This window comes from Pan troglodytes, chromosome 5, assembly GCF_028858775.2.
Source record: "Pan troglodytes isolate AG18354 chromosome 5, NHGRI_mPanTro3-v2.0_pri, whole genome shotgun sequence".
NCBI classification, from domain to species: domain Eukaryota; kingdom Metazoa; phylum Chordata; class Mammalia; order Primates; family Hominidae; genus Pan; species Pan troglodytes.
In genome coordinates, this window is record NC_072403.2 from 171,413,381 (window position 1) to 171,440,302 (window position 26,922).

Here is a 26,922-nt window from a genome sequence, read left to right on the forward strand (position 1 = left end):
TTGAATCCAGTTAACATGTTTTGAGCACGGCATCTGTGCCAAGACCTTTAAACACACACACACACACACACACACACACACACACACGCAACAACAACAACACAAACAGACAAGAAGGCATTATAAAGTTTTAGATATTAAGATAGGATGGATTAAACACCACAGGTAAGGGGACCCCTCACTCTAAATTCACCTTTAAAGATCTGGAAATTATCTTACCAGTAGAAGATCATCATTCCTTGTAGCACATCAGCTCCTGCTGAGCAGCGACCCTAACCTTGGAAGAGGACAGCTGTGGCTTGGTTTACCCCGCAGTGGTAGCTGTGTATTCAGAGCACAGTCATGTATTCAGAAGCACTCAAAAGAAAAAGAAGCAGAGGCCACCAGCTAAACCACTCATGGCCTCCTCAAACGATGACACTGAAAAGCCATGTGCCCCTTGGACTTGCCACATCATTGGCCTGGCTTGTGTAGCAGCAGGAGGCCAGACTTAGGAAGACTTCATTTCTCCTGCCACTTCATCACTTCATGCACATAACCTGTGCAGCCTGTTTTCTTCCTGTCTTCTATTAACTAGGATATGAGGTAGAAATATGTCACAATCATGGGAAACATACAAAACTTGATGACTGAAATGTGCTTGGCTGTGAAGTGCCACCTATGCCTTCAGGGTGATAAAGATCCAGACTGAGTTGAAAAGAATGATAAAGACAGAGCTGAGAGGGCCACAGTTTTAGTGACAGCCTCAGCTGTGACAAAGGAGAGAAAACAGAAAGACCTGGGAAAGTGCAAGGATGAAGCAATTAAGTTTGAGAAATGTGATGTGAGGTTTAGGAAAGGTGGATTTTAGCCCCAGCAGACTTTTAGCTGGACACGGACCTAATACCTTGAGACTTCGTTGTTCCCATTAAAGAAAAAATTATCTTCTGACTTTCTAGGGGTTTGGGGGTCCCAGATATCAAAAGATTTAAACCACTTAGGAGGTAAGTTCTAAGTTCTCTATGGAACTGCAATTATTATTTTTGATATTTTTGTTATATTATAATGCATAAACCTGGCACTGGCTACATACTTTGCAGAGTTCAGGAGAAAATGAAAAGGAGGGATTGCATGTACAAAATTATTAAGACTCACAGGCTGGTAACAGCAAGACCCTTCTGATCAGGAGGTCCTGCATGAATGCACTGGTCACCAGGCCATGAAGCCAGCTCTGCATAAACCAGCATCAGAAAAAAAAAAAAAAAGAATTTTTTTCTGATGCTTGGTAGTCAAATACAGCTGATTGTATCAGAATGTGAGCAACACAGGGAAGATTGAGGATAAGCCCCACAAGGGCAGGTATTTTTGTTGTTTGGGTCACTATTTTACAGGAGTACAGGATGCCCAGTTAAACATGAATTTCAGATAAACAGCAAAGAGGATGGCGAGGAGTAAGAAAAAACAAAACAAAAAAATTCTTGCTTCAGGATGGATCATTGTTTCCATAATCATTTTCAAGGATGCATACATAAATATATAATATTCTTAAACACTTTTGGAGACAAAATCTAATTAATTTATAGATAAATGTATCAACCATAGAGAGAGAATTGCTATATCACACTCTGGGACAGCTGTTTGCATTCAATTGTGCTTTTAATTTCTTATTTATTTATGCTCCCAAACAACTGATTATTTGATTAAATTGATTTTATTTCTTCAAAGATTTTTGAACCTTCAGTCTAAAAAGACTAAAAGCTTAATTGTTAAAGGAAAATGTATCTAACCTGGTGAGAAATTAGACACTGGGCATACTCTTCTCTATTTTACTTTTTCTCTTTCTGCTTCTGTATATTTTTCCTTACTTTTTCTTCTTTCCTCTTTCCTATCCTCCTTCCACCCTGCACAAAGCCACCTTTTACCATGTGTATAGTATAGGTAAACTTTGAGTACTAACTGCAGCCAGCATTAGGCATCTAAACATCACATATCATGTGATCAAACTCAATTATTCAGAATGCTGTCCTTATTTTAACAGAGATATTACAACAGCCTTAAATACTAGCCTACTATTACTATTACTGAGGTGTATTAGTCTGTTATCACACTGCTATAAAGACAAACCTGTGACTGGATAATTTATAAAGAAAAGAGGTTTAATTAGCTCAAAGTTCTGCAGGACGCACAAGCTTCTGCTTCTGGGGAGGCCTCAGGAAACTTACAATCATGGCGGAAGACAAAGGGGAAGTAGTTACATTTTCACATGGCCAGCAAGAGAGAGAGAGCGAAGAGGGAAGTGTTACACACTTTCAAACAGCAGATCTTGTGAAAACTCACTCACTGTCACAAGAACAGTAAAGGGGAAGTCCACCACCATAATCCAATCACCTCCCACCAGGCCCCTCATCCAACACTGAGGATTATGATTCTACGTGAGATTTGGGTGAGGACCCAGAGCCAAACCATCGCATGAGGAAACACTGGCCTTAGCCAGAATGGGTATAAGAGAGAATATACAAAGGCGCATGCGTGAATACATAAGCATGTTTTTGTGAATGTCACTTTATTTAAGCTCAATTCTTTGGAGTCAAAGAAAACTCCATACACTGAATTCCCTCCTGAAAGTGGCCATTGTGGAGGATTCATGATGAATTCAAGTACGTTTGAAATCCTAAAGAGTTCTTCAGGACAAGTAAATAAACAGAAGTAAAGATCACCTCCGTTATGTAGGTGAGATTTTGGTTCTGCCCCGGGATGGCACAGAGCAAAGCTGTCCATACAGAGGTTCTGCATGACCCTCTGCGGTTGCTTCTGGGCTGTCTCATTCACAATCCTACCATTGGCCTGCTGGTAAAAAATCATTTGTAGAGAGGGACAGTACCCCCCTACCCTACCACCAAATACTAACTAACCTTGTAAGGCTTCTCCAGCATGTGGGGTTGCCAGATAAAATACAGGCTGCCCAGTTAAATGTGAATTTCAGATAAACAGCAAAAAAAATTTAGTATGGATATCTCCCAAATACTGTATGGAACATATACTAAAAAGTTATTTGTGTTCATCCGAAGTTCAAATTTAACCTGGCATTCTTTTTTTTTTTTTTTTTCTTGCTACATCTGGCACTCCTTGGAGCATGGAATTTAGCAGAGCATGCTTTGAGTATTATCTGGGCTTTACTGAGCTTCTGTTCACACCCTTACAGCAAATGCACCCCAGAGTATAAAGAATATCGCAGGTCAGTTGGATCCCACTGGAGGAACTGAAGCAGTCACATTGACCAGCAGAAACGAAAATGGCGTGCCACTGTGTTAGGAGGTTGTGGGTCAGGGGCGCCCTGGGCAGTGGTGTCTTGGGGCCTGTGGACACTGTAGGGAGTTCTATGAAAGCTGTGTGAAAGCTCAGACCCACATAGGTGGGTCTGAGAGGGAGGTTGTACGTGCTGTTTGTTGTCTTCTCCAGTTAGAGGAGGCAACAGAGTGTGGCAGAACTGTCTTCGTCATTAGTTTTCACTGGGATGTTTCTGCTTTGGCAAAATACTCATCAAATATCTGAGTCCGCAAAACGCATGGCTTGCTGGGAGAAGGAAACTCTGGGGCTGCTCCCAAGCCAGTGCTTGGGAGAAAACATCCCAAACCGGGGTGAACACAGGCTCATGAGCAGAAGGCTTTGGCCTCCATGGGGATATCAGGAAATTCAAGGTCCATTATCCTTTTTCCCTCTGGTAGAAGCACATGCCCATTGGCAGAAAAGACTGTGAAGTTTGGAGCAAGCTCATCTTTTTTCACATAGTAAAAGGGAGATTTAACTCAATGACTAATTTTATTTATTTAAGAAACACATAGCATTTCTTATCTGCCAGGCATTGTTCTAAGTGCTTGGCAAGCATCAACTCACTAAATCTTTTAATAAACTGGGAGATAGGTTTTATCATTGACCCCATTTTACAGAAAAAGAAACTGAGGCAGAGAGAGATTAAATAATTTGCCCAAGGTTACACAGGTAGGGTAGCTGAGCCAGGAATCATCCCGGGCAATCTTTTAACTACCTTGCTAGAGTTCAAGGAGGGCTTGTTCCCACAATCAAGCAAGCATTCAGGTTTTCGTGATGACGATAAGAGGATGAAGATGCATGATGAGGCACATAGCTCCATGCTAGCTCTGGAAGGGTCAAAGATACATGACCGCTGGCTGGCACATCATAGGCACTCTAGAATTACAGTTATTGCTGTTAGGCCTGGAAACCCTTATTGTGGGTGCCAGGCCAGTGCAAGCTGCTAGGGACACATAGAAGAAAAAGTCCTTATCTCTGTTGCAGAAGTTGACAGCTATGAACCATATTTTCCTGCCAAACAGGACAATCAAGTAAGAGTGATGCAGTTAGCTGTGGTGAAGCAACTGGCCAAATAGTCCCTGAAATGCTCAGAAAAGACCACTAGTGATCTTCTAACTTCTAGCCTTTCTCCAAGCTGATTATCTGTTATCTGTATTTCCTAAAGATGTGCCTGGTGGCTACATTGTATACCCAAATATTCACTTATGTGATAAATCCACCAACATTGGCCACGTTAAACAATACCCAGGGATTGGGTATCCCTGAGACTTAAAAACAAGTTTTATTATTAAATGTTGCTGTATTTCCTGACATCTTAATAAAACAGATTTATGAAACAAGAGACATTAAGATTTGGGGTAATTGAACCTTTTGCTGATATTTATAAAATCAGAGGATCTCAGGGATGGCAAATACCTCCAAGTTGTTCTGGCTCAGCAGTCCACTGGGGTCTGAATTGTCCTCTATCTCATTCTTGCTAACTTCCAAGAATCCCATTAAGAGCCCAGATGCATATGCAGTGATTATTTAAGCTAGTTATAATGCTACTATATCAGGCAGTTATGATTTATGTTATGAACTTCAGCTTCACAGCCTATACTATATCTTATCCAGAAAACTGTGAATGCATTAAAAAAAACCCATAGATTGTACATTGAAAGTTGATTACATTTTCTTGAAATACATATACTTCCCTAGCTAGAGGTTTGTCATTTTAAAAAAATCTGTTCAAAGAACCAACTTTTGGTTTTACTGATTTTCTCCATTGTTTTTCTATTCTTTAGTTTACTAATTTTCACTCTAATATTTACGATTCTTTCCTTCTGCTTGCTGTTTTAGTTTGGTGTTCTTTTTCCAGCATCTTAAGGTGGGAGGTTAGGTTTTTAGTTTGAGATATTTCTTCTTTATTATTATGGGAATGTACAGCTATATATTTTCCTCTAAGCACTGCTTTGATTTCATCCCACAAATTTTGGTGTGTTGTGTCTTCATTTTCATTCATTTTAAAGTACTTTCTAATTTCCCTTTGACTCATAGGTTACTTCTTTGACTCATAGGTTATTTAAGATATGTTGTTTTATTGTTACACCTTTGTGAATCCCTCAAACATCTTTCTGTTGTTATTGATTCTTAATTTTTTTCATTATGGTCATAAAAAAGAATTTGCATTAGTTTAATCATTTTTAATTTAATGAAGGCTGTTTATGGTATCTTATATGGTCAATCCTTAAGAAGGTTCCATGTGCACTTGAAAAAAAAAGCCTATTCTATTGTTACTGGGTGGAGTTTTCTATAGATGTCTGCTAGGTCTACCTGGAGTTGGTTTATATGTTGATCAAGTCTATTTCCTTGTTTGTCTTCTGCCTACTTGTTTCATTCATTACAGAAAGTTAGTATGAAAGCTTCAAACTATTATTGTTGAATTTTCTATTTCTCCCTGATATGGTTTGGCTTTGTCCCCACCCAAATCTCATCTTGAATTGTAGCTCCCGCAATTCCCATGTGTTGTGGGAGGGACCCAGTGGGAAATAATTGAATCATGGGGGTGGTTTCCCCCATACTCTTTGAGTGGTAGTAAATAAGTCTCATGAGACCTGATGGTTTTATAATGGATTTCCTCTTTCACTTGGCTCTCATTGTGACTCTTGCCTGCCCCCATGTAAGATGTGCCTTTGCTCCTCCTTTGCTTTCCATCATGATTTTGAAGCCTGCCCAGCAGCATAGAAACATGAGTCCATTAAATTTTTTTCTTTATAAATTACCCTGTCTCAGGTATGTCTTTATCAGCAGTGTGAGAACAGACTAATATATCCCCTCAATTATGTTTGTTTTCACTGCATGGGATTTTGGAGTTCCAATTGTTAAGTATATATACGTTTTAAATTGTTATTTTCTCTAGATGAATTGACCCTTTTATCATTATAAAATATTCCTCTCTATTTCTAGTAACTTTTTGGTTTGTTTTGAAGTCTGTTTTGTTTGATATTATAAAGTCACTACAACGTTGCTGTTTGCATGGTATATCTTTTTCCATTTGTTTACTTCCAACCTATTTATATCTTTTGATCTCAAATGTGTCTCTTGTTGACAGCATGTAGTTGGATTTTGTATCTTTATCCAGTCTGATGATTTCAGCCTCTTGATTTGATTGTTATCCAATCAAATCTAACATTTAGTGTTATATTGATAGAGTTGTGTTTACATCTGATAGTTTACTTTTTGTTTTCTGTCTCATGTTCTTTTTGTTCCTCTACTCCTCCATTATTGATTTCTTTTGTATACATAAATTCCTTTCACTATGCTTTTTACTTATTTTCTAGTAGTTACTCTAGGGGTTACCATATATGTCTTAATTTATCAGAATTTACTTCAGACCTATACTAACATAATTCCAGTGAGATATAGAAACATTACTCCTATATAGCTCTGTTAACCCCACATCTGGTCTCTTTCACAGGCACATTTGGTTACCTGCTTTTGATCCTGTGTAGATTATGCTTTTTCTGTTTCTTTGCCTCACAACTTTTTGTTGATAACTGAACATAAAATTTTATAGTAGCACTGGATACCAATACCCTCTCTGAGCCTTGTGGTTGTTGTTTGCTTGTTTATTTATTTTGCAACTTGGCTAGACCATTCTAGGGATGTCTATTTCCCCAGTAGTATAAGACCTCTCATGTTGCTTCTCAAAGAGTGCAAAATTAGAAATGTGTACAGCCAGGTGGGATGAGAGTTGTTTGAGCAGGGCTTTCTTTGACTATTTCCTTCCCTTGTCACAGCCAGCTGATAGGCTCCACTAACTGCTTGCTGATTGCTCAATTGTTTACAAGAATGCCCTGATAGAAATTGTTCCACAGTCTGATTCAATTAAATTTGAGCTCTTTTGCAGGGGTAGGTGTGAAGTCAGTGTTTGAAGTTTGTTCTGACCTCAGAAGGGCTCGTCATAGCTATGTCTTATAATTGGTTCTCTCTCATAAATGAACTGGTCTATTATTTAGCTTGGGTCTCTTGTGATGTCTCCTCTTAATTGCTTAACCCTGAATCTTCCATTGCTTATGATAGTGTCTTTAGGCTCGAACTTCCCCACACTGTGTTTCAAAGGCAAGCTTTAGAAGGCTTGCCTCTCCCTCTGGGATAAATCTTTGAGCCATGGCTCCGTAGCTGGGGATAGGAATAGTGGTGACTCCTTGCTTTTAGGAGCAGGGCACCAGGTGAGATGGCAGCCTCTGGTTTTCCCAGCTTATCTCTCCTAATATGGAGACTGCTCCATATTGGAGCACAGTCTGCCCTATGAACAAGCTGAATGAGAGCAAATGGGACCCCAGTACTCTCAGTGTGCTATGGCTGATTGAAGGATGGATGGAAGAAGGGATTCCTTGACCCAGCTGCACTCGACTGGAATTTAGACTTTGCAATTCTTAGCTGGGGAGGATGAGAAATGCTGGCAGCCTGCCCTTCCTGGGAAGATACCACAGCCCTTGATTGAGAACTGAGGGGAGCAGGATCTTGCGTTCTTGGCTGCACTCACTTGGGATGGAGTCTCTGTTATGCTGAGCTAGGAGAGAGAAAGGAGGAAGTGGGTTGAGGTTCAAGTGCCAGACTCTTACTGTTCTTGCAGACTTTTAGCAGACAGTCTGGAGCAAATTTTCTGCATTTGCTGTGTGCCCTTAGAGCAATTTCCAGAAACTTCAGATGGTTGTTGTTGCCTTTTATATTTTCACCAGTTATGTGTGTTTAGTGGAGGAGCAGAGCCATGCAGCAGCTCACATGGCCATTCTGGGAATGAGAACATATTCTTCCAGTTTTCAGTACTTTTTTAGGTATGCTTCATGCACACAAAGAACAACTTTCACAATTGTTTAAATGGCCTATAAAAGGGGAGGGGAAATACTTTACTTTATATTCACAATGTCACTGACCATACATGGGGTTTCAGTTTGATTGGTTAGTTGTTTGCTTATACACTACCAGCCACATCAGACAGGACTGGAGATGGTTTAAAAACTGGATATGCTATAGCAAGAAAAGCAAAACATTAATTCAGGGAAGCAAGGCAAAGGGAAAGTAAGAAATTCTTAGAGGTTTTTCCAATAATGATTATGCATTTTGTTAAAGTGCTTGAATTTTCTTCACTGCTCACTAATGTAATAAAAAACAAACATGGTTTTTCAAGGTGCCTAGTCTCCTTAAAGGGACAAATCATAGCCTCTGCTTTTTTGGGCTGCATTTTGCTATAGCATTTAACCTGTGGGATCAGCTACTCATTAACATAGGTTTTACAAGCCATTTGTTTTTATGAAACTGTTCCTTCTGTCCTGTGTTAATCTCCAGACTTCTGAAATAACTGCCTATCTTATTCCTCAGATATATTCTACTAAAATTTATTATCACATTGTCTTATAAGAATAAATAACTAGAGCTGAAATGTATATGAGTAATTCATTTCAGTTAATTTGGAATAGCTTGTTCATAGCTCTGACTATATAGAGATACCTGATGGATATACTACTACATTCTCCTTTAGTCTTGTTATTTTGGGCCCAAAGCACCAAATCAATGTCCTTTGCTTTTATTTCAAATTGTATTGTCAGGTCACAAACATTAAATTCCCACAAAATTGTCATTTAATGAAAGATCAGATCTTTAGAACATATAGTTTACTTGATACCAAATAAAGGTGATTGCATTGCCACTGGAATTTAAAGCCTTGGAGCTGCATTATTCAGATTTGGTAACATCTTTTGTCTACCCATAGTTATCTCAGTCCTTCGTTCTTGCTAACGAAACCCTGACTTTATTCAGAGTGGCAATATGACAAGTTTCCAGCAATGATTCAGGATTGCTTTAGGCCAATTATGACGAGCTTTCCTCTTTGCCATATGAAAGGAGTCTTTTCCCCACTCCTTTACACCTGGAGGTGGCTGTGGCCCTGATCTAGTCATGAGATGTAGAGGGAGTCTACTGGGTCAGGGAAGGGGGATCTTCTGGGAAAAATTTTTCTCTGTTGTAAAAAAGAAATCCCTTTTTTTCGTCACATTTCTTTTCCCTTCCTACAATAAATGTACCCATGCAAAGATGTAATATTAAACCTGTGGCAGCTATTTTGTAATGTTGAGGGACAAACCTGAAGATGCAAAACTCATATCCTGAAGATGGGAGAGACAAAAGGAGTCTGTATTCTTAACAACAATTTTTAAGCTGCTGCAAAAATCTGGAAGCTTATCTTCAAACTTCTTGTTATGTAAAATAATTAAAAACTACTTTATGGCTTAACTGGTTTTTAGTCAGATACTCTGACTAGTCAGATATTGGAGCTGAAAGTATTTCTAATATATACAGTGCTCCTATGAAGTTGTTAGTTAAAATCAGGTGGATAGCCAAGAATTTTACAATTAAGGCAGAAGAATTAGAAGCTAACCTTAATGTAGGCTAGTATTTAAAACGACCCTTGAGCACTCAGTTTACTCAGGATTTGTGTCACTAATAATTTTCAGACCTTGTATTTAGTAGTTCATTGAAAATCCAAACAGAACAAGTGCTATTGGTTTTATTTTTTTCCCCTACCATTTGCATCTGAGTAAACATGCCTGGGGCTCTGCAGGGGACCCCTGTCAGATTTCTGAGACGTCTGCTAGACCTTCCCTCATTTGGTGAGTGTATTAATCCATTTTCACACTGCTGATAAAGACATACCTGAGACTGGGCAATTTACAAAAGAAAGAGGTTTAATGGACTTACAGTTCCATGTGGCTGGGGAAGCCTCACAATCATGGTGGAAGGCAAGGTGGAGCAAGTCATGTCTTACATGGATGGTAGCAGGCAAAAAGAGAACTTGTGCAGGGAAACTGCCATTTGTAAAGCCATCATATCTCATGAGACTCATTCACTATCATGAGAACAGCACAGGAAAGACCTGCCCACATAATTCAACCACCTTCCACCAGGTTCCTCCCACAACAGGTGGGAATTGTGGGAATTACAATTCAGGATGAGATTTTGATGGGAACACAGTCAAACCATAATAGTGAGTGAATCTCACCAAAGATTTATTGCTTTTAGATATCTTGCAAATTCCTATTCTAAGCTCATGGAGACAAATGTGTAAGCTCTTTCCTTTCTTGCAGGTTTCCATTGGAAGGAGAAGACTGTCTTTAGCCCACTGCATCCCCTCAAGCCATCCCAAGCTTTCTCTGTGCCAGGGACTGGACGCACGCTAAAATACGAACCTGTGTGGACTTCTTTCTTAGGAGCCTTTGAACCAGCACAGTTGAGTTGTTACACCATTCACTTCTGTCTCTAACTTAACAACCCACCATGGGAGGTTTAACTCAATATATCTTTGTTACTATTTATAAAGTAGTGTGTCTGTTCCCCATTTCCTCTTCCTAAATGCATTGACTTGCTCTTCTACTCTTATTTCAAAACATAAAAGCAGAGCTCTCAAGAAGCTGTTGGCTCCTGCATCCCATCAGTCAACACCAAAACCTTACTAAGAAAGATGGTTGTCTATTTTTCATCCTATATGGTAACTTAACTTATTAAACATAGTAGTACATTAGATTGGTATATGACTTAGAGTTTACAGGTGCTTTTATAATAAATATTTTGTCATTTAATGTCCTAGGAATTTTATGTGTTGGGTTTTTACTCCTCTGTTTAAAACAAGGAAGTTGAGAGCCAGAGAGATGAAGTGACTTACCTAGGGCCACATTGATACAGGAGGCAGGAAGGGAAGTGCTGAGTAGAGAAGGGCAGGGTCCCTGGCAAGGGCTCCACCACTGGGCCTGTGCCCACAGACATAGGTGAGGAAAAGCACTCCTGCTTTCATGCCCAAATGTAGCATTTTCCAAGACCACTCTGACCCTCCACACCCCCAACCTGTGCCTATAAAAACCCTGACACCCTAGCAGGCACACACACAAGCAGCTGGACATTGAGAAAAACACAACGGCAGAACACATCAATAGATGCTGGCAGGTCATTGATGGCGAAATGATGTGGATGCCAAGGGAAATTTGACCAAGGGTGGTTGGAGGAGAGCCCAGCTGCTGAGCAGCCCAAACTCCAGGGGAAGACCACCTTCCCACTCCATCCCCCTTCTGGCTCCCCATCCATCCACTGAGAGCTACTTCCACCACTCAATAAAACCTTGCACTCATTCTCCAAGCCCACACGTGACCCGATTTTTTCGATACACTAGGGCAAGAACCCCAGGATAGAGAAAGCCCTCCATCCTTGTGATAAGACAGAGGGTCTAGCTGAGCTGATTAACACAAGCTGCCTGCGGATGGCTAAGCTGAAAGAGTACACTGTAATACACACCCACTGAGGCTTCCAGAGCTGTAAACACTCAACCCTAGACACTGCCCTGGGGTTGGAGCCCAAGTGCACCACGACCTGCCTGTCTGCCTCCTCCCCCTAGGGGTTTGAGCTTTGGGGCACAAAAGAAGCGAGCCACACCCCCATCACATGCCCTGTGAGGGGGATAAGGGAAAACTCCTGTCCCGTTTCAACACGGCATGACTTGCAAAGAAATGTTAGGTGTGTGTCCCGGTTCTCCTTTACCAGTGTTTGAATAGAAGGTGAAGATGGCAACCCTGGAAGGTAAGTTAGAGAGTGTCTTTCATTTTTATGCATAGTACATTGAAATTCTATGTCTTACTCCCTTTTCCATGTGGGAGAATTAAACCTGCCATGTGTCAAGGGAAGTTGAGTGAGATCAGGGAGGGGGGTGCTCTGAAGAACCAGAGGCAAATATAAACTCAGGAGGGGCAAGGTCAGCCCCAGGAAGCAGCATCAAATCCTGGGTCTCCAGAGTGGGTGCGAGATGACAAAGACACAGGCAAGAGGCTGGGAGCCAGGGCATCAGGACAAGGCCGGAGGCAGAGGCCAGATTACATGGGGCAAAATAGTGTGATCTGGCTCACAATATAAGTTACAAATACAGAAAAGGGTCTTGACCGGGTTCTGACCAGGCACTGGTCTGGTGGCACAGGAAAACTGTCCCACTGGAAGCCTAAAGAAACAAAACCACTGAGGGTTGAAGAATGGGGTTTCACAGTTGCTCTAAAATAGCCATCAATCAATGCAAATGTGAACCGGGTCTGACCAGAAATGCTCTGATAGAAGGTGAACATTATTTTAAAATATTATCCTTGAAAAACATACACGAAGATAAATGTCTTTGACCAGAGACAATAGAGTTATGCAAATTCCGATCATTCAAACTGCATATGGGAAGGAAGGAGGTGCATCCTTGTTGCCAGTGAAGACGCTGAGGAAAAGCCAAGCACCGTGGTAGGGTGAGGATAGGCACCATAGAAAAAAAATACTTTCTGGCATCATCTTGGTTGAAGAAGGCAATGGAAGTCTTTTACAACTAAGAATAGACAGCAACTCCTGAAAATCTTTTAGCTCATAGTTTCATCTGAAAAACAGTCAAATTTTGAGTCCAGTCTAGCTGAAAATGTGCATCCCTTGTTATGGGGTGGGTGCTGTTTCCGTGGATAGAGGTGATTCTGAAGGGGACCAAGCACCCTGGTTTGCCCAGGACCGATGGTGGTTTCCCTGGACACAAGACTTTCAGACTGGGAAAGTATTAGGCAAACCAGCGCAAGTTGGCCATCAGCGGCAACCTTTCTCCCACAATGACACAATTCTTCTTAGAATAACCCACAGCTGCCAGGATGCCCCTCTCATGCTCACCCACGACATCTGCCAGGTCAGGGCCAGGACACCAGACAGATGGAGCTGGGGATGACCATGGGGTGGGGTATGCGCTGGGGCGGGCAGACTCCTCAACAGCTGGGCTCAGCAACGGCCTCTGCCCCAGCACATTTTCTGAAGAATTTAGCTGTCTATTTTCAGAGGAAAAATACAAACGTTAAGTCCTTCGTGCATGCAGTAGACATTTAAGAATTCCACTTCCACCCCACCCTCAAAATTGGGCTTTATTTATTTTTATTTTTTTTTACCAGAGAAAGAGACAGAGACAGTGACGGCGAGACTCAAGCATGCATATCTTGATGGCCTCCAAAATGCTCTTCCTAAGTCCTTCTCTGTGGCTCATTCTTCATCCTCTATTTGCATTGGTATGCCAATTCATTGCTGACACTTCAGTGGATGACTTGGAAGTGATTTTTAAAAAATTATTACATCAATGTCAGTATGACAAACTTTGCCAGTTCAAATGTGTACTGCCTTGGAAGTGGCATTGCATGAGGAAAAATTATTTTCTAACAAAAATAGGAATAAAATTCAAAATTATATATAAAAATCTAAAATGAAAATGACAGAACCTGTAGTGACCTCTGCATGAGGTGGTTGCAATAAAAATCGCGAGGAAAACTGAAAAGCAGACCGCTTCATTCTCCTTGTGATTCATCGGCCTTGGGGTTTCAGCCTCTGAAAGTTAGAACATGTGTTTGTTTGATGTGAAAAGTATCCAGAGACAAATATCAAATCTCACATAAATTTTTAATACCTTGGGTAGATTGTAAAATCAAGACTGCTTCATGAAGGCAACAGGACTCTAAATAAACTCTGGAACTAGAGTCAGTCTTTTTATAGTGTGGATACTATATGTAGGGTAGGTAAGTTATTTTACAGAATAAGAAATCTAGACATGAAGACTCAAATGAGTTTAAGGTTTTGCCTAAACGCATACAACTTTTAAGCCACACCTGGGCCAAACCATTTGACCCCAGATCTGTGCTTTTCCTGCTATCCCACATGGAAATGTATCTGGATGATGTGGAATTTCTCCTGTATTCCTCACCTTTTCTGACTATACCTTGTGTATTGGTCTAGTTAGGTAAATGCAAGTACACGTAAAGCCCCACCCCACCACCTATTACCTGCAATTTTTTAAACCACTCTGAGTCATAGCTGGCTGTTTAAAAAATGTGCATATAAATTCATACCTCGTGGGGGATATTGTGAGACTTAATGAGACAACATTTGTAAAGAATTTGGGGTAGTCTTTGGCACATAGTAATAGCTCAATAAATGGAAGTGTAAGGTAGAAAAACTACATAAAAATAACACTCTGTAAGCAAACTTCTGCAAAAAATGTCATTATAATATGTCAAATCGTGGTATGCTAGTTTTAAAACTGCCTTTGCAAAAATTATAACTAAGACAATTATTACAGTCAAAGAGATCTGACCTAACTCACCCCATCTTGCTTCTAACGTCCAAACTGTCCTTGTCCATTCCTGGATGTAGGCCAAACTCACTTTGGGAGGAATTTAGTTTATAGTTTAACTTTGAAACAAAAATGATAACAGCCTTTTCCCAAAACAAGCCCCCTTCCTGTCTGAGGACTAGACTTCCTTTGTAGTACTAGCCACAAGATTAGAGATGATGGTTTAGGGGTCATGCGGCTGGAGGCTGCAAGATTCTCAGCCTCCCCAAATTGCTCCTGGGGATGACATCACTACTGTCGAACCTAAGATCAGTGCTTGAGATATTTTGTAGACCCTGCACTGGGTGGATCTATTGGCACCACTCAGATCGATAAACTAGCTCATCTGGTCTTGTGGCCCCCACCAAGGAACTGACTGAGCGCAAGAGGACAACTTTGACTCCTTATAATTTCATCTCCTACCCAACCAATCAGGACTCCCAACTCACTGCCTCCCTACCCACTTACCCACCAAATTATCCTTAAAAACTTCAATCCCTGAGTTTTCAAGGAGACTGATTTGAGTAATAATAAAACTCTGGCCTTCTGCACAGCTGGCTCCATATAAATTACCCTTTTTCTATTGCAATTCCCCTGTCTTGATAAATCGGTTCTGTCTAGGCAGGTTACAGTTTGCAAAGCAGTTTGAGCCATCAGCACCACTTGTAAGGATTTATTAAATCTCCCCTCTGTCTGGGGGCTGTGAGTATGTGTGCACATGCCTGGGTGAGTGTGGTGTGTATGCTGGGGTCAGAGTGGACAGTATAGGGCAGGTTTTAAACAAATGTGATACCTGGGCTTAGCTTTCAAGAAGTTTCCAATCTTGTTGAAGATTTAACTCTGGAACTGAAAAATTCACAACTAGATCTGATGTTTCTCAAATTAATAACAGAAGAAATAAGACCTCCAGGAGCTGACAGGAGGGCGTGGGCAGCCCTGGCTAGAGTGACCCAGGAGAGCTTCACTGAAGACATGGGATTTGCAGTCACCTTGGAAAGATGAAGAGGACCCGACAGGCAGAGAAGGAGCCAGCCATGGTGGCACGTGCCTATAGTCCCAGCAATGGGTTTGGGGTGGGGTGGGCAGTGGGAGTTGGAGGGAGTAAGGAGGCTGAGCAGGAGGAGCTTTGGAGCCCAGGAGGCTGTAGTGAGCTATGATTGCACCACTGCACTCCAGCCTGGGTGACAGAGCAAAATGCTGTCTTAAAAAAAAAATAAAAAGCAAATAAAAGCAGGCACAGAAGGGCCAAGAGTTCTTAAAGAATAAAAAAAAATTAAAAAAAAAGAAAGGAAATCTCAGAAATCATCTTTCTTCTTATTAAAGTAAGTTTAGCCTAAAGCTGACTCTTTTCATATTTTAAGCCCAGCCTAAAGGTTTCTTCACACATAGTAAACTGAAACATAACTAGATGTGTAAGCAGATTAAACTACTCTTATGCCAGTCACCAAGTTTTGACCAATTAAAGGGGGCTAACTTTTCAAATCATGTTCAAAAAAGACAAACACCAAGCTGTAACCAATTGAGCTGTTTCTGTACCTCACTTCCGTTTTCTGTCCATGAATCTTCTTCCACCACGTGACTGTGCTGGAGTCTCTCTGAGCCTACTCTAGCTCAGGAGGCTGCCCAATTCATAAATTGTTCTTTGCTCAACTAGATTCCATTAAATTTAATTTTTCTAAGGTTTTAACAATCCTAAATTTGGCCATCAATAATCCAGAAGTCAAGACATAATGGATGTCCCTATCAGATAACTCTGAAGCCTGTGTCAACTCTAAGCTCTGCTGGCATCTCTGCCACAGGGAAAGAAGAAAAGGATGGGGAACCACACAGCAGGGACAGGGTGGGGCCCTCTGCAGCAGGGGCCTGAGGTCAGCTGTGGCCCTGGGCCCATATCCCAAGCTCTTGATGACCGGCAGGCACTTTGCAAAACATGGAGTCCTGGGAAAACTTCAACAGCTCATCTTTGGCAAGCAGATAGCTACACCACAAGAGTGTACCAGCCTCAATATACCAGGGGCTGTAGCTGGAAGAATGCAGTGGAATTCCATGCATCTACATTTCTAGCCTGGGCTTCTCATGGCACACTGCGTAAATGGATATCTGGGCAAGCAAATGAGTGGCAGATCACACTTTCACAATCTGGCTTCACAGCAGTAGCAACCTTTTGCAGAATTTGAAATGGCATTATTCACTTACCTCTAAATAATCCTTATTGCATCCTTTCAATATTCCAGAAATTGAAATTTTATTAAAATTCAAACTCAGGAAAATGACATTTATTCCACCTCAGGGAAATGGTATTAATAACATTATCCCACCCACTCATATTTTTCCATGAGCCCTCACTGACTCTTCCCCCCAACTTCCTTTAATATCCAGGATGATTAATGAAAATTTTTATATTTTTAGTTCTAGCTAATGGTTCATTATTCATGTCTGTAATGTTATCTAAGAGAAGGCGCTGTTGGCTAGGCCGTTTTGATATGCATAACCAGCCATTTCTCTTACATTTGAAACGTCTTCATTCCTGTAATATTTTCGTGGCTGCAGCAGCTGTTGGACATTTTCTAGTTTTTGCACAGCTTTGCAGCTGTGGAAAAATCTTTACTAAAGGTTCTCCAGCTTAGTTTAATGCAGATGTCTGGACCTAGTGTGGTTAGCATAAAAATTCAATAGCAGCAGTAATTATTTTTATTATTGTAATATACAGGAAGAAAATCCTGGCTTCCAAGTTGGAAAGTCCCAGAAGGAGTCAGTAAAGTCTCCACCTCTGACCTCCTAGGAGGCTGGGACAGGAACCCAAGGACTCAGGGTTCAGGGGACACAGGGTGCATGGTCTTGCCGAGGTCAAGCCCCCAAGGCCCCGTTGTGAGCCATGAGCTGAGGTCACCGCTGGCCTCTCCATCGTGGCTCCTGTGTGTCAGCTGGGACTGGCAGTGGAGCTGTGCGCACAGCCCAGGAGAGATGCTCATGCTTTTTCCTTTGTTTTTCTGACCCCAAGAAAAACATCTCTGATTGAGACACTTGAGAGAACTCCTTCACTTTGGAAATTTGTGACATCACAAAGAGATTTGTGGCTGTCCTCTTACAAGGGATTACAAATGTTCCAAGGTCAATGCACCGTATCGCCATGGTTCAGGGACATCCCGCCCCTTGCACCCCAAGACAGATGCTGAGCGATGCCAGCATTGAAACTGCATTTTCCTCTGGCCTCTAGATAACAGATTTTCTTCAACGGGTTCACAGGTTCTCTTGGCATCTCATCGCTTGTTCCAGCCCCTTTCACCACAGAGGGGACCATCTTGTGACAAACCTGCTGCAAATCAACCTGTGACTTTGCAGGTGCTATTGCTGCCTCAAAGCTCACCTTAACCAGGCCTCCCAGGGAGGTGGGGAGCATAAAAAGTCATTTTGAAGTTTCCTTTTCCCTAGTTTCTAAAACATTCTGTGAAGAGCCTAATTTTGTATACGTGGCACCATTTCCTATTTTTAAGTTTTCTCGTCTCTCAGGCAAGATGTGAAGCGTGAAAGGGTGATAGAAACACCACAAGCAGAGGGAGGGCTGCTGTGGACGGCCTGTGAGTCTCCCTAAAGACTTGGTGACTGGAGTAATTTTTTTTTTTCAGAGTCCATTCAAAGGACATCCCAACATCATCAGTTAACCAAGTGTGTGTTCCACCCCAGGGAAGGACAGCGTAGGGCCGAGAGGAATCACGGCTGAATGGTCTGAGATCCCGAGCTGCAGAAGTAACTCGGCACTTCAGGGAATAGATGACTAAGAGCACTTAGAATTTATCCAGCTCTCAAGGCGACTTCACCAAGGAACAACCACAGTGTTGTTTTTTCATAGAAACACCAAACTTGGAAATAAACCCTTCCAGGCTGTATGTGGCGCCTCAGTATTCTCCTAATTGTATTTCCAGAGGCCACTCAGAAGGAGGGAAGTGAGGCTTCCAGGTCTGGACAGCCAGGGTGCGGTCACACTCGGTCCCTCCCCGTCCTCTGCCAGGAGGATTAAAGGGGTGCCCTGGGTGCTTCGTGCTGGGTTCCTTGAGTTGTGCTGAACCCCTCTCGAACTCAGTGAGGATGGCACTAGGTTCAAGAGGTCGAAGAAGAGACCCAGAGCCAGTGAATGAGACATGGGGTTCTACTGGGGGTTTATATACATGGGAGAGAGTCCAGTGGTGGAGGCTGGACAGGAGAATTACAACCGTTTGCAAAAGCCATGTAGTTTACACAGCATTTTCGTTTAGCACCTTCCCCTAACCACCTCCAGCCGGCAACCTTCATGCAACCCAAAACAAAGGGCCTCTATTTCCTGTATGCTCAGCATCCCACGGGAGGAGCCAGGGGCTCAGATGTTCATCATAGATACAGAAAGGACCCCTGGGTTGGCCACTCCTGGATTCCTTAGCTGGGAACTCTGAACACACATCCAGGTGTGTCTGCCATGCAGGGTCATTCTTAGGGTGCAGTCAAGTCCAATTACTACTGTCAGGTACATCTACCACACACCATGGCACAGACCCTTTGAGGACCAGATCTGCTGCCCTCACCACCCACACTGAAGTTAGGAAGGGTGGGAAGCAGGAACCAGCCACACTTCTGTGCCTCCCCAGCTGCCTTGCCAGTCCCTATGCAGCTCTCCATGAGAGATGCCAGTGTTTTAACACAAAGGAGCAACTAACCGGGGAATTCCAGGCAGCCACATGGGAAGTCGGCTTAACCGGGGAGGGAGGAAGGGCCTTTCTGTTCTCCACCCCACCAGCCCCCTCCAAGCCTCTTGCTCTCTGGGCTGTGCCTGGCCCCACAGAGACACCACATTCAGGGTGCCAATGCCTTTCTCTTCCAGCAGCCACCAGCCTGGAGTGGTGGTCAGGGTGGGGCTGAGCACAAGGGAAGCTGGGAGGGGCCCCTCCCCTTTCTGGCTCTCCTGGGCTCCCATGGGCTGTGTTGCTGCTGTCCCTGCCTCACATCCTCCGTGGGAGGTCATCAGGACTGAAGCGCATGGCCAGGAGGGGTGGATCTAGACAGCAGGGCCTGGGCCCATGAAGCCAGCTTGGCTGTGTGCACCCATCTCTAGGGCCTCTAGGTCCCATCATTCCCTGTACATGGCTGAATGCCTGGTGTGATTTGAGGGACCCCAAAATTCACCGCCACCACACACCCACTAAAAATTCGTTTGTACCCATTTGAGGAAGGATAGTCATTACTTTGGAGTGAGGCTTTCTCTAAGAGTTATCTCCCTACCCCCTTTAAATACAAATATTTGTATTTAACGGCAGGGCAGGTAATTCATTGACCTTTTATACTTCATTTTTCATAGATTAGCTGTTAGATCCCTAGCAAAATGCCTGGAATGGGCCAAAGGACAGGGGAAATGTTGCTAAAAGGAGAAAAGAGGTGCAGTCCACAATGTGGGAAAGGAAGCAGGGTGGGCCAGTGCTGTGGCAGGGGAACCCTGAAACCAGAGAGTTCCTGGGGTAGGGGGATTATGGGCTGCCTGGAGGGCAGGAGAATGAAGGGGGAGCAGGGAGAGTCCTGGGCTGCAGAGGAAGGATGGAGTCCAGAAAAAGCCAGAATGAAATTTGGGCTTGCCTTCACCAGACCCACTGAGTGAACCTGACAGCAGATTTAAAACAGAAAAAACAAACAACCCCATCAAAAAGTGGGCAAAGGATATGAACAGACACTTCTCAAAAGAAGACATTTATGCAGCCAAAAAACACATGAAAAAATGCTCATCATCACTGGCCATCAGAGAGATGCAAATCAAAACCACAATGAGATACCATCTCACACCAGTTAGAATGGCAATTATTAAAAAGTCAGGAAACAACAGGTTCTGGAGAGGATGTGGAGAAATAGGAACACTTTTACACTGGTGGTGGGACTGTAAACTAGTTCAACCATTGTGGAAGTCAGTGTGGCGATTCCTCAGGGATCTAGAACTAGAAATACCATTTGACCCAGCCATCCCATTACTGGGTATATACCCAAAGGACTATAAATCATGCTGCTATAAAGACACATGCACACGTATGTTTATTGCGGCACTATTCACAATAGCAAAGACTTGGAACCAACCCAAATGTCCAACAATGATAGATTGGATTAAGAAAATGTGGTACATATACACCATGGAATACTATGCAGCCATAAAAAATGATGAGTTCATGTCCTTTGTAGGGACATGGATGAAATTGGAAATAATCATTCTCAGTAAACTATCACAAGGACGAAAAACCAAACACCGCATGTTCTCACTCATAGATGGGAATTGAACAATGAGAACACACGGACACAGGAAGGGGAACATCACACTCTGGGGACTGTTGTGGGGTAGGGGGAGAGGGGAGGGATAGCATTAGGAGATATACCTAATGCTAAATGACGAGTTAATGGGTGCAGCACACCAGCATGGCACATATATACATATGTAACTAACCTGCACATTGTGCACATGTACCCTAAAACTTAAAGTATAATAATAATAAAATAAAAAGAGAAAAAAAAAAGAAAGATGCACACACACACACACACACACACACACACAAAACAGTGCCGACCGGCTCGCTTCCCTTGGGGTTAGCTCGCTTCCCTTGGGTTGCCTTCAATGACTTTCAATGAACCCCTGAAGTACCTCTTTATCCTTCACAGCCCTACAAAGCCAGCCGGTGGATACAGCTACTTTTGTTGATTTTTACATGAACTAAACTAATTAACTAAACAGATACTTGATCAACGGGTAATAAAATTCAGTGTTGGTAGATTTTATGTGTATCCATGCAAACAAATTTCAAGCATTAAAATCAGCACTTCCCAGTATCACACTTTCCAGAAGGCATCCTTTGAGAGTAGTTCCCTGAAACAATAAGCCAGGGTGGCCATCTTCTCCCTGCTGAAAGCTCCTGCCTTCTTGGGGCATCCCAGCGGAAGGTATGTCCCCTTTCCAGCCTAACAAAACTTTGCCCACCCAATACAAATTCCAGTGTGAAGCAAGTATATTTTGCCCTTACTCAAAATAGTGTCTGGTACCCATATCTAGTTAGAATGACAACAAAAGCATCCTAGAATGACATTGACATATTATGACATTAATAGTCCTAATTAATGTCCATATGACATTAATTGTCCTAATTAATCACTGTATGAATGGCAGGCTGCCCCAGTGCTGCAGAGAGCAAAGATCTTCCAGAGGCATGGGGTAGAGGTGGAGATGGGGGATGGGGAGACAGAGAGAGAGAGAGAGAACACTTGTTCATCCCTCACCTATGGTCCACTGGTATCCAAACACTGCAGAAACTACAAAGCATGGTTTTATTTTTTTAGTAATGTGCTGACTTTGGAGAAGTCATGAGACATGCGTGTTTCATCATCATATCCTTCAGTCCTCACTGAATGAGCATTAGGATTCTCAGGGAGCTGTGCTCAGAACCTCACAAACATAATCTCACAGGAGCATCACACGCATACTGAGAGGTCAGTGCAATTATGATCGCTATTCTGCAGATGAGGAAACTGCTCTCAGAGAGGCCAGGTGATTTGCTCAAAGTTGAGTCAGGACTGTAATCTGAGTGAGTCTGATTCCAAAGGCTAAGCCTTAACCTACCTCACATGGTTGATGATCTCTGTCAGTCACATACCCTCCCACCTCAACCTTGGCCTCAGGCTACTAAGCTTAAAGGCTAATGATAATCTTGATGAATATTTTAAAATCTGAGGCTAAAAATAATCTTGGCCTTAACCTTAATAACTTTCCATGGCTCTAGGTAGGGGTTTGCCTTTGCCTGGTTACCAAATTCACTTCAGGGCCAGGCACTCTAAAACACTCTGCTTGGATCAAAAGTCTTAGCATTTTTTTTAAAATTAATTTTAGAGACAGGGTCTCATTCTGTTGCCCAAGCCAGAGTGCAGTGCTGCGGTCATGCCTTACTAGAGTCTTGAACTCCTGGGCTCAAGCAATCCTCCTGCCTCAGCTTCTTGAGTAGATGGGACCACAGGTGCATGCAACCACACCCAGCTTATGTTTTATTTTTTAATTTTTTGTAGAGCTGGGGTCTCACTATGTTGCCCAGGCTGGTCTCAAACTGTTAGCCTCAAGCGATCCTCCCACCTCAGTCTCCCAAAGTGCTGGGACTATAGGCATGAGCCACTGTGCCTGGTTTCACGTTTTAATAAGAAACAATAATTTAAACTTCACACTGAATAAATTACCTGTAAATGAATTAACCACAGAGACCTGACATTTCCTTTTATTTATGTTAAGGATGGAGACTTTCTTAAATTACTTGTTGGCGTAAGAACATCCTTTTTATGAGGACTTTGTTGTGAGTTCTTTAAATGTGAACCATTTTCAAACTTCATTGCATTTATTAAGTTTCAGCTTGAAATGTGGCTGACCCATTAGATTGTCTTTGGGAACCCACGTTTGACCACTGAAGCAAAGAGAACATTCAATAAAGAGCTCCTGGAAGGCTCATGTGGAACTCACGGTGGTTGGATGATGGTTGTGTAGTATTCTGGAATGTCAATCATACTCTCATCCCATACATTTCAGGCAATAAAAGAAATAGCTGTCTCCTTTTTAAGTCACACTTCCTTTAGCATCTGAAATATGACAATAACTTTATTGTATATCTGCATCTTAAACCCTCATATTACATAAATAATCTCTCTTAAAGTCATTAATTTTATGATAGGCCAAGCTTCTTAGGTCTGGCCAACCTATGCTCTAGTGTTAGAACTAAAGAAAACATTCACTTATCCTTGGAAACTATGGTAGGGGAAAAATAAGATTCTTCAGCTCATGCTAAAATCTCCATGAGCTGTTAGCCATGCAAGAGTTTTTTTTGTTTGTTTGTTTGTTTTTTTTCCTACCACACCTGAATGCAAAAACCATAATAAGATGCATCTTATATTTAGATAAATTTTCAAATCATAACATTTATACATTATATGTAAAAACACTGTTTTCAATTCAAATTGGGTTAAAATTAATGGGATTTCCTTAAGATTATTACTTCTTTATACTATGCATTTCAAATGGACACATAGAAGAACTTCCACTTTTGGCCAGATCAGAGTAACTGATGCCGGAATTACCTTATCAACAATTACAAAGCCTGACAAATACATGCGGACATTGTCTTCAGGCATTGAACCCTAGGCACTGCAGGGCTGGAGTCCGTGACAGAAAGGAAATATGTGAGGTGATCCCCCTTCATTCACCTTGGCTCTCCGTTTGGGGACAGTTTTTTAACTTCAGCATCAGAGGTATAACCAACAAAAGAGTAGGGTGGTCCTAGTGACCTTCAGAAAGAAAGCACATTTTGGCGTTTGTGGCTCAGGTTATCAGAGACTTGCACTGGGGAGAGGGGAGGCAGAAAGTTAGATAAGAGTAAGGATGAGGGCAATAGCTCTCCCTCTCCCCCTCCCCCTCCCCTCCCCTCCCCTCCTCTCCCCCTCCCCCTTCCCCCTCCCCCTCCCCCCTCCCTCTCCCTCTCCATGGTCTCCCTCTGATGCCAAGCCGAGGCTGGACTGTACTGCCGCCATCTCGGCTCACTGCAACCTCCCTGCCTGATTCTCCTGCCTCAGCCTGCCGAGTGCCTGGGATTGCAGGCGCGCGCCACCACGCCTGACTGGTTTTTGTATTTTTTGGTGGAGACGGGGTTTTGCCGTGTTGGCCGGGCTGGTCTCCAGCTCCTGACTGCGAGTGATCTGCCCACCTGGGCCTCCGGAGGTGCTGGGATTGCAGACGGAGTCTCGCTCACTCAGTGCTCAATGTTGCCCAGGCTGGAGTGCAGTGGCGTGATCTAGGCTGGCTACAACCTCCACCTCCCAGCCCCTGCCTTGGCCTCCCAAAGTGCCGAGATTGCAGCCTCTGCCCGGCTGCCACCTCATCTGGGAAGTGAGGAGCGTCTCTGCCTGGCCCCCTGTTGTCTGGGAAGTGAGGAGCCCCTCTGCCCGGCCGCCCAGTCTGGGAAGTGAGGAGCGCCTCTTCCCGGCCGCCATCCCGTCTAGGAAGTGAGGAGCGTCTCTGCCCGGCTGCGACCCCATCTGGGATCTGAGGAGTGTCTCTGCCCAACCGCCACCCCATCTGGGAGGTGAGGAGCGTCTCTGCCCAGCCACCCCGTCTCAGAAGTGAGGAGCGTCTCTGCCCGGCAGCCGCCCCATCCAGGAGGTGGGGGCAGCCCCCGCCCGGCCAGCTGCCCCATCCGGGAGGTGGGGGGCGCCTCCGCCCGGCCGCCCCGTCTGGGAAGTGAGGAGCCCCTCTGCCCGGCCGCCACCCTGTCTGCCGTCTGGGAGGTGTACCCAACAGCTCATTGAGAACGGGCCATGATGACGATGGCGGTTTTGTCGAATAGAAAAGGGGGAAATGTGGGAAAAAGAAAGAGAGATCAGATTGTTACTGTGTCTGTGTAGAAAAAAGTAGACATAGGAGACTCCATTTTGTTCTGTACTAAGAAAAATTCTTCTGCCTTGGGATGCTGTTAATCTATAACCTTACCCCCAACCCTGTGCTCTCTGAAACATGTGCTGTGTCCACTCTGGGTTAAATGGATTAAGGGCGGTGCAAGATATGCTTTGTTAAACAGATGCTTGAAGGCAGCATGCTCGTTAAGAGTCATCACCACTCCCTAATCTCAAGTACCCAGGGGCACAAATACTGCGGAAGGCCGCAGGGTCCTCTGCTTAAAAAAAAAAAAAAAGAGTAAGGAGGAGCAGAAGCTTATATGATGCTTCTCTGTGGGTCGTTGGCCAAGGGCTGGCTGTACATTGTTCCAAGAGTTCTAGCAGAGAGTGCTGCCACAGTGTTGAGAAGGGGACAGAGATACTAGGGATGCACAGTTCTGGAAGACAGTGGAATTCCAACCCCGCCAGAGTAAAGAGACTTCAATAACACCCCAGGTATTCAGTTGGGGCACCAGAATAACAACTTCCAAAATTAAGAACTCCTTATGCGGTATCATGTATAATGCCCAACGTATTAATGACAAATTTTAGGTATATAAAGAAGCGGGAAATTTTGACCCATTATCAAGGAAAAAAATTGTAAATAGAAATAGACTGTGATAGGAGCCAGCTGTTATAATTAGTATACAAGAATTTTAAAACAGCTATTACAAATATGTTTAAAGACTTAAAGGAAAATATGGTAGATATGTATTTCAAAATAAACATATATGTCTTAAAAATACTGGTTTCCAAGTGGATAGGAAATCTCAGCAAAGAAATTAACGCTATAAAAAAGAACCAAATGAAAATTCGAGAAAAGAGAAACACAAAATCTACAATGGAAAAATTAATTGAATGATTGGATTAGAGATGGAAGGAAAAAAATTGTCAGTGAACTCAATGACAGATCCATAGAAATTACCCAATCTGAATAACAGAGAGAAAAAAAGATCAAAACAAATAAAACTTTAGTGACCTGTGAGATACCAAGTGGTTTAACATACATGTTATTGTGGCTCAGAAAAAGAGAAGAGTAAGAATGGAAGGAGAACAAAAATTATCTGAAGAAAAATGGTCAAACTTTTTCCATATTTAAATGAAGAAACATCAACCTATGGAACCAAGAAACTTAGCAAGTCACATAGTAAAAAGAAAACTATGCCAAGAAAGATTATAGTCAAACTCCAGAAAAGCAAAGATAATGAAAAAAATCTTAAAAGTAGAGGAGGAAATGATGCCTTACATTTAGAGAAACAACAATTCTAATGATGATTGACTTCTCAGAAACAACTGAGGAAAGAAGACAATGTGATGAGATCTTTAAACCTCTGAGATGGGAGAGAGAACATTTTTATATAAATAAGTCCTGAGAAAATGTATTGCCAATAGACCTTTTATTCAATATTACAAGAAATATTGAATAAAAGTATTTAATATGAAGGGAACTTATACCAGGTGGAAACCCAGATTTTTATGAGGAATGGAAGAGCACAAAAATACATGGGAAAATATTTCAGGAAATAAGGCTGGGTGTGGTGGCTCACGCCTGTAATCCAGCACTTTGGGAGGCTGAGGCAGGCTGATTACGAGGTCAGGAGATCAAGACCGTCCTGGCCAACATAGTGAAACCCCGTCTCTACTGAAAATACAAAAATTAGCTGGGTGCGGGGCGCATGCCTGTAGTCCCAGATACTCAGGAGGCTGAGGCAGGAGAACCACTTGAACCTGGGAGGTGAAGGCTGCTGTGAGCCAAGATCATGCCACTGCACTCCAGCCTGGGTGACAGAGCAAGACTTTATCTCAAAAATAAAATAAAATAAAATAAAATAAAGTAAAATAAAATAAAATAAAATAACTAAGGGATTTTTAAAAATTTCTGAATTAGACAAATAACTGTTAAAGCAAAAAGAAGTATTGCAAGATGAGGCTTATAATATATGTAAAATGAATGACAGACAATTGTAGAAAAG

The 26,922-nt window shown here is 42.6% G+C and overlaps 1 long non-coding RNA gene across 1 annotated transcript; it reads left to right on the plus strand.

Annotated features, from left to right (window-relative positions):
• Positions 1-646: 646 nt before the first annotated feature.
• LOC104007057 (uncharacterized) lies at positions 647-13,663 on the plus strand. Its single transcript, XR_681118.5, has 3 exons — positions 647-983; positions 10,434-10,575; positions 13,287-13,663. It is a non-coding gene; the product is annotated as an uncharacterized LOC104007057 (long non-coding RNA).
• Positions 13,664-26,922: the final 13,259 nt, after the last annotated feature.